The 8,898-nt window shown below is 33.4% G+C and overlaps 1 non-coding gene across 1 annotated transcript; it reads left to right on the plus strand.

Annotated features, from left to right (window-relative positions):
* Positions 1-7,918: 7,918 nt before the first annotated feature.
* Positions 7,919-8,000, plus strand: Trnas-cga. The gene has a single exon. It is a non-coding gene; the product is annotated as a tRNA-Ser (tRNA).
* Positions 8,001-8,898: the final 898 nt, after the last annotated feature.

Raw genomic sequence — 8,898 nt, forward strand, 5'->3', positions numbered from 1 at the left:
ATATATTATAAAATACTTACTTACGCATGGCCATTATCTAGGGACATAATCTAGGGCGGGAGTGCTACTTTTCTGAAGCCTTTTGGCTTCGCAGAAAAAATGTTTACCCTGATCTAAGCGGCTGACTCGTCCGAAAAAGATTAACCTGTCACTTTAAATTGTTAAGGGTCAAAGAGCGCTCTTTGAATAAAAATCCACTTTGGAATAACGCTTTTACTATATTTATGCAGAAAACTGTCTGAAGGAGAATGTATTTAAGTTTAGGATAAATTGTAGCTCTATTCTTTGTAATACAAAAGCGCCTGGGCTTTGTGTTAGCGCTTACAGATTTAACTCTAGAAGTAGGCTAAATGAAAATTATTTCTTTAAAAATTTTCATACTTTAATTAAAACGAGATCTCTGCACAAAAACAATATTGTTATTTGAAACTACTTAATGAACTTACTCAATTACATCAAATTAGTAATTTAGATAGACCTTAATTTACTTCAAATTTAATAATCATTAATTATAAATTTATCATATTATATATATCATAAATTTTTTAGCGATTATCTTGTAGTTTTGTTATAGTTGCAAGGTTATACAAAAATACTATTGTTTAAAATCAAATCTTAATGAGACAGGCTTTATTCTATAAAATGCTACATGTGCAGACCTTATATGAGTGCCATAAGGATAGCTAGAATATTACTGTATAGCTAAAATGATGTGCTTGATCAGGATTAAAAATATTTTGTTGTTTTATTAAAGGATTCATGTTTGAAGTAATCTCTCTGTATTCCGAAGTCAGGATAATTTCCTATGAAAGTTGCTGTGTCATTAACCAATAGAACCTTATTTTTTCACCTATCTTCTTATAAATAAAAAAGGCAAAGGTCTTAGCCAGTATGCCACCTTATTGGCAGAATGCAAATCTTCAATCAACACTAGTAGTTAACTCAATAGTCGTATTATCTATATATTACGTAAGGAAATCAATTATTTGAATTTCCATAAGGGGACACCACAAAACCACGTAAACCTTTTTTATTTCTCAATAATGATTTTCTATTTTGCCAGGCATTCAACACTAGCATTACATTTCGCAACTTATCCTCTGTGGCCGCTGTTTGGTATTGTTTACGCACTACGTACATCGGACTCATAAATAATTCAAGAATTTTCGCCTTTGCCGGATTAGCGTGGGTACGGGTAAAGTGGAAATCTGTTGCTTTTACGATTAAAACAAAAAAAAAAATCAAAGTTAAGCAACAAATGTAGAAGCGAATTTTCACTGATCAAAATTTTTTGAGGCAATATATAATATATGTACCTAGTCAATAGCGGACGTTATTCGGTGGTGTCAGCTGAACGTTTTCTAGTAAGCTTAAGGTAAGGTCATTGGAAGGTCGTCCGCACCGAGGACCGGAGCGGGAATCCAAAGTGTGACACGTTTTGTATGGTAATGGAGTGCATCACGCTCATGCATACAAACATGCCGCCCCAATCTGCCCGCTCTGCGCCGAGCGACACACTCACGCAAATCAAGATAAACTTTATCCTTCTTCCCTCCGAACGTCCTAAATGAACTTTTCACACCTCCGATATATATTTATGCGCAAATCTATGTAAAGGTATATAGAGTTATTTTAGAATCTCACTCACGCAGCTAGATGTTCTTTACATTACGAAATGTAAAATCAATCTTAAATTATTCTTTGACGATTATAACGACTGTTTAACGGCAATAGTCCTTATAATATTTGATTTTATCTATTCCTGATAGAAAGAGTGTTAAAGATTTCAAACATTTCACTGTAAAACACTAAATTATCACATACAAGTCCTTTGGAATTAATGATTAATTTTATTGAGATTAATATATACAAGAAAAGGTTAATAACATAAAAAAGAAAACATTTCTTTTAAAGTAACTTTTCAAAAGTATCAAGTCGATGAGATCGGTGTATACTTTAATTCAACTGTAGAGCTCTTTTAAGAAAGTCATTCGTTGGATCCGGGAAAGGCGTGTCTCAGCTTTAAGTCGTAATTAAGATTAATTATAACTAAGAAAATCCTTTTCCTCTAGCTAAGTTATTTCTCGAAGTCGTACTGTAACAAATACAAAACTCCCGGATTACTTAGCGGTTTCTTGTAAAGTGTCTCCTCTTTATATTTAATCGAGCGCTTATAATTTCAAATAAATGATATTTATAAATGGAAATGTTTATTCTTTTGTTTTTTTATGTGATATTCATAGCTGAGATATGCGTGTTTAGTTGTAATTAAACCAATGCAGAAGAAAGCGTCTGTAGTAATGTATTGCAAATAATATTTTTTACATTCCTGATAGCTTTGTACTATGTATAAATATATAGTAACCAGCATGCGCCGTGCTAACAGTTAGAGGCTTTGCTCTGGTATAATGAAGGAAGTGATTATTGGGCGGAAGTCGAGCGCACTGCCTCCGCCGCTGTGACGTTACGCCGCCATTTTAACATTATATTATTCGTTCATAAATAGAGCGGAAGGCATCACTTCGGTTTGATTATCGGCCCTCCTGTGCCGGTGCACTTAAGTTACGAATTTAAGTTATTTACGAAAATCTTTAAAATTAGTATTGTATCTTCGACTTCCAAGGCTGCAATATCTTTCTAAAATGCTTGTATATGTCGTTGTATAATGTTAGTGGTAGTATTTTTCATGTTGTTCTATAAAAATGCTTGAAAATAAATAGTCGAGCAAGGCTAGGAATGAAAGTGTTCAGTGTAAAATCAGTTAACATTTTGATAGCATTAGTTGAGAGAAGCCGGAGCCGCGGCGGTCAGACGTGAATTATTCATGTGGTTTATGGACTGGGAATACATTTAGCAATAACTTTAATGTAACACTAACTGGCCGCGGCCGGCCGACTGCCTCCGCAACAACGACACAAAAAGCGCTTTGTGCTCGCGACAATGAATATGTTTAGCTTGTTTTCATTCATCGTACAACTCCGTATTAGCGTTCACATCTAATTTATGTTTTGTGTCGATGAAAATTTTAATGATTTTATATGAATAAATTTATCTGCTTAAATTTACCAATCAATAAAGTAATTAATTGATCTATGTTTAAAAGCTATGAGACTTTCTTTATATTAACTTTGCAAATCAATGTACTATGGCCTTATGCTAGTAAGTAGAAATATGCAATTAAAACAACTTTGAAGTAACATGCGATATACTTGTACTTTTTGAATTTCCATTGAGTATAATAGAAATAAGTTAAAGTATTATGAATATAATATTCAGCCTTTTCACCATGCAGTGCCTCGGTGAGGCAGCGTAACCTCGTAGCATCGTAGCGGCGTAGCAGCTAGGAAGCAATATTAAAACATATCACGTTCTCGCGGCGCTTGTGTTCGCGTAAGCGCTTTCAGGCGCCAATATTCCTTATTAGAGGAAGACTTTTCCCCTTCATCGATAAAATAAAGTTCGTTACACATCGCAGTTAACAATGAAAAGAATACAGAGAAAAAAATGCTACTGTGTTTTATAACAGATACGTTTATGATATAGGTTTTGAAATCAATTAAGAAATAATTGCAAAATATTTTCAGTTTCTGTTTATAAATCCCCATTGAGTTGGTAGTATTAATGCTTAGATGTAACACAAAAAGAAAATCAGTATGTCAATTTTGTGGACGTATTCGGTTAATTTTTTGTTTAATGGATAATTTAAATTGAAGCTACAGTGGAACTTTTCAAAAGAAGTTACATTATAGCTTTAGTTTGATGTTTATATTTTTATTTTGAATACCAAAAGGTGTTACTAAGGAGAACTGATATAGATAAGGATTGATTTATTAATGCGTTTATGTGTTTTACATAAATATTGACAACACATAAGATCACTGTAGTGTGTAGCAGGGGTAACAATGCTCCCACACGAGCGCTGCGCTAAATGCAAATGATATTAAGACGTTAAAGTTATCTGCTAAATCGAGCCGCTGCGCTGTAACGTTCCTCTATTTATTAACACCTACAGTGTATAGTGTGCACACAACCTAACATTATTTTTGCGGTCTATTGTTTGGTTTACTTATGAAAATTGTTTTACTTTGCTTTGGTAATGATATTCATACATTGCATGTATTTTGGAAACATTGATGGATTTATGTATACGTAAGTTCGTGATAAGTAAATTTATATAATTATATATTTGTTTATAATTCTCGGTAAGGTTAGTAATTTATAAAATTTCTTATAATTCTTTATCTTGTACTAACATTTCTCTCTAAAATACAATAAGATGATATCAACTTTGAACGTGTCGGCTGACAGAGCGAGAGGCTTTTCATATTTGACAAATATCTTAAGAAAAGAGCTTTGTAATTATTTTACGTGCCAGTCTGTATTTATATTGAATTTTTGTTTTCGATTTCGTAAAGATTAAAGTTATTGTTAAAGGATTCTATTTGTTTATTTCTAACAAAGCCTTTACGCCTATTGAGTTCACAAGAGAATCTTTTTTTAATGTGAAGGAAAATTTACAGCATATTGTACTATATGCTATAGTTGTATATGTTTCCGGGTGTAATGTATATCGAATTAAATATGTGGCATGTATCTATTAAGACATATAAATTCGATAAGTGTTGGTATCATTATGCGCGTGGCCGTCTTGAGTACTCTAAGCATAGCGGGAAAGCCTCCCGCGTAATGTGCCGGCACGTTTTATGATAATAGCTTATTAGCGAGTGTTTTGTTGACGTATCAAAATCACTGTATTAAAGCATATTCCTTACTATCTCGTCACGTTTTAATATGTTTCTTGAAATTCTTTCCTATGACCTTTTTTAAGGCGTAAGTTGTCGGAAGAGCTTATGAATTTATATTGAGCGGCCCCACAGCAATCTTTTATCTAAACTTATAAATACCGCATTCTATATATTGCTTACGTATATGGAATGTGTTAATATTGGTTTTATACTAACACTAGCTGTCGCCCGCGACTCCGTCCGCGCGGAGTAAAAATAAACTTTATAAGTAGCCTATGTGTTCTTCCAGACCATGTTCTACATCTGTACCAAATTTCATCAAGATCCGTTGAGCCGCTCTAGAGATACCTTTAAACAAACATCCATCTAAACATTCGCATTTATAATATTAGTATGATGTATACGATTTTATCCCACAATCATATAACTTCTATCGTAATGTTACGCTGGAAAATAAATTCCCCTTCTAATCATTATCGTTGAATGTTTAGTTATGAATCTGTATGATTTATTATTTTCAAAAAGAAATCCGAAGTTATGAAGCGTTCAGTCGATCTGTTTTAATTATATGCAGCATATGATTTACGAGTGAACTCGGTTATAAATCCATATCGTTTTATTACGTTTCGTCGACGAAACCATCGTATATTAAAAGTAATGAATTGCGCAATTCGCAATGACAAATTAATGGTACGCATTGACTTTGCGATTAAACGACTCGGAAATTTTAATGTGCAAATATTCGCAATCAACAATACTCGTAAATGACGTTAAATATAAAATGGATCACTTTGTTGACCGACGCTCTGGAAATATAATTCACTCATATAATTATATAATCGTAATTTTTTTACTGGCATAAGATGATCTTAAATTAATGTCAAACGAATTCTCGGCGAAATTAAATTCCATGCCCATATTGAAATGACGATAGAAAAGAGACGCAAACAATAAAACATGTCGTGACTTCTGAGCGTTAGAAATCAAAGTGACATTTATGATAATCCGAAAATCCGGCTCGCGGGTTATTCTTTATGAATATGAGCGTGAAAAGTTAATCAAAAGGGAACTCAACTAATTATCTAAAGCCGGGATTTGTGGTTCGTTGGGTTCTACACCTCGTCTACCCCGCGGCGCAGCGGGGCAGGCGAGGTGGGCAGGGCAGGCTCTCTGCATGGAGTATTTTAACTTAATCTCTATGAATATTTAATGTTTCGCGATTCAGCCGAATACGATTATTGCTTTTTGTACTTTTTGCATATGAGAGGAACAATATAAAGTTAATTTCGTTCAGGGTTTCAATGAAATATTAACTATAATAGAAATTGAAATACTTTGTTACGCATTATGAAGATTCAGTTTTGTTTACTTTAAGTAATGGTCGGTTCCAAAAATGTAATCGATAATATTTTATTAACTTTTATTTCTAATACTACTCGTATAAATATTAACTTCAAATTAATTTCCGAATATCAGTTTCACAGTGAACGGTGCTACGTCAAGTGAATGAAAGGACGTCAAATTTAGTCAGAAGAATAGGCAACTGCTCCTGACATCAATGGCTCGTCTTCCTGCCAGAGATTCCTTTACTCCTGAACAAAGATAGTTAATTTAATTTAATTTCGTAGCACTCGAACTGTGCTACGAAATGCTACGATAAATTTAGTGTCTCGTTTGATGTCGATTTCGTATATGTAGAATTATTTAAGATATATAAATTGATGTTAACAAAAACAGAACAAATTTAATTAGCCTTAAAAAAAGCAAAAGTTTCTTACATCGCTTAAAAATTGGAAGTTGAATGAAAACATGACAGTTTTATTGAAAGCGTAATCACAAGCATGGAAAGTTTGAAACAAGTAAAGGCAGTCAGTCGAGCCAAATTAATTGAGCAGGTTACTGTCATGTTGTACAACCAGGTAGAGAAACGAGGGGTTGAAAAGATAAAGCCGACTTGAACAAAGTAAAAGATTAGCGCGGAAAAGATCGCTTCCAACTTTGTACTGTTGATAAATAAAGAAAAGACAGGGTAAGGTTAAAAAAGTTAAAAAGCTTAAAAAGTTTTAAATTAAAATTTGAATTTGAATTACATATCAATTTACTTTATATGCGGAGATAAATAAAAATTGTATTTTTTGTTGCAAGATTATTTTACACAAGAATTAGAAAATAAGCTCGCACAAACAAACGCACACACATACACACTCGCACATACATGAATGCATGAATGGCTGAACTCTCAATCGCCCCTGTATTAAATTACCTACACCTTGTTAAAGTAATTACGGGGAGGCTGAAAACGAGCGCGGCCTTCAGTGACAAGCTGAAGGCATCATCAGCTGAGGCCCTTCCCATTAGCCAAGACCTATTTTTTTCTCTTTAATTGATATTTTTGTAAGTGTCAACTTGTTTTGGTTTTGGTTAATAAACTGTATTTTATTTTACTTTATTGTTTATTTTGTTTTATTTTGTGTGACATATTTATTTTAATCTGGCAATATTAGACATGTTATTACCTTTAGGTCGCTGCTAATAATTAACCCAAACAATACCTAATTATACCCTATTTCCTCGGGCGTAATGAAGTAATAATGGAATGGCCAAACTATGGCTATTTGTGTACGCCGCCCATTTATTTGCAAAGCAACAAAAGCGTTGCTTCGCAAATGTTTAAGGTAATTAAACTTGGGGACAATTTTCTATACTTAAATGTTTTCATTTATTCTCACAAATTTTTTTTAAAGAACCTTCTAAACTATTCTAAATTATTCAATCAATACTCAAATATATAATTTTAATGTTCAAAAGTATTTGTTCCTTAAAAAGCTATCTGTGTCTATGTGGCAGTAGAACAATGCATTTTATGCAGAAGAGAATGGCTTAAGGTCGCGCGATCAATCTTCGTTGCTAGCTCGCTGCGTGACGTGGACAGAGCATGCTGTTCGCTGGAACAGCTTTGACTAATTATACGAGGACGCCGCAGATCTCTTATTGTAGTTATATTCTAGTCTGAGTTTTGTAATCAACAGTGAAACACGACAACGAACATCAAATGACAAGCAATGATAGAATAAGATAGCTAACAATATCGTAAATTCATTTTATGCAGTGTTTTTAAATACATTTTCATATTGAAATGGAACGAGTTTTATAATTTCAGTGAAACTAACGTAGCAGTCGTGGCCGAGTGGTTAAGGCGTCTGACTCGAAATCAGATTCCCTCTGGGAGCGTAGGTTCGAATCCTACCGGCTGCGAAATATTTTTACATGTTATATTTCAAGGTCAAAAAGTTAATGTTATTTTTTTAAGTATATCTAAAAACTTATGTAAACCGAATTTAGTTTTTGCTTTAAAAATATGGAAGATTAAGAACAAATTCAGAGTTATACTCATAATTCAAAGTAATATTCATTAAATTTAACCTTTAAAATATGTTACGTTCACTCAAATTTCTAACTAATTCGCTATATAATTCAATTTAATTGTGTAAACACAGAGCGAGTCCCAATAAAGCAGTGATCTTTTAAATTTAAATAGTCCCCGGCTGACGACAGGCGCGCCGTCTGTGCAACTTTAATTGATTGAGAACTTGAGAATTTTAAGAAATTGCTGCAATTGACGAAAATACCACAACCCGAAAGCGAACTCCTCAAAGCTTTATGCATTTTCGTGTTTGTGGGGATTTACAGTGTTAATACGGCTATATATTTACGAAAATGTCAAAATAGCTTTTACTCAATTTCATCTGAATTTAATTTTAAAATATATTTCCAGCATAGCACATTAATTTAGTTACAATTTTCCTTCCTTGTGAAGACTTAATTTAATGGGGAGCAGGTGTGTAAGACATTTCAATGTGTGAGATATATAAAATTTAGTATTAACGAGCTGGTACCGTGCAACAATTAAATTTACGAGTTCACACATACTCCCGGCAGCTGAACAACTGCCACTGCTTACACTTGTTTCTTTTTAATTTTATCTCCTCAGTCCGCTACACGCGTAGAACTCCGGCGCTAGTGTGCTTATTCAGTACTCCGAGCTCGTAAAGAGACCACTCATACCTAAGTAACACCAACTGCAGAAACTTCGAGTGTGACATACCGAAATATATGTCAAACCTATATCATATACATAAGTCTGGTAATATTT

This window comes from Papilio machaon, chromosome 1, assembly GCF_912999745.1.
Source record: "Papilio machaon chromosome 1, ilPapMach1.1, whole genome shotgun sequence".
Taxonomy (NCBI): Eukaryota; Metazoa; Arthropoda; class Insecta; order Lepidoptera; family Papilionidae; genus Papilio; species Papilio machaon.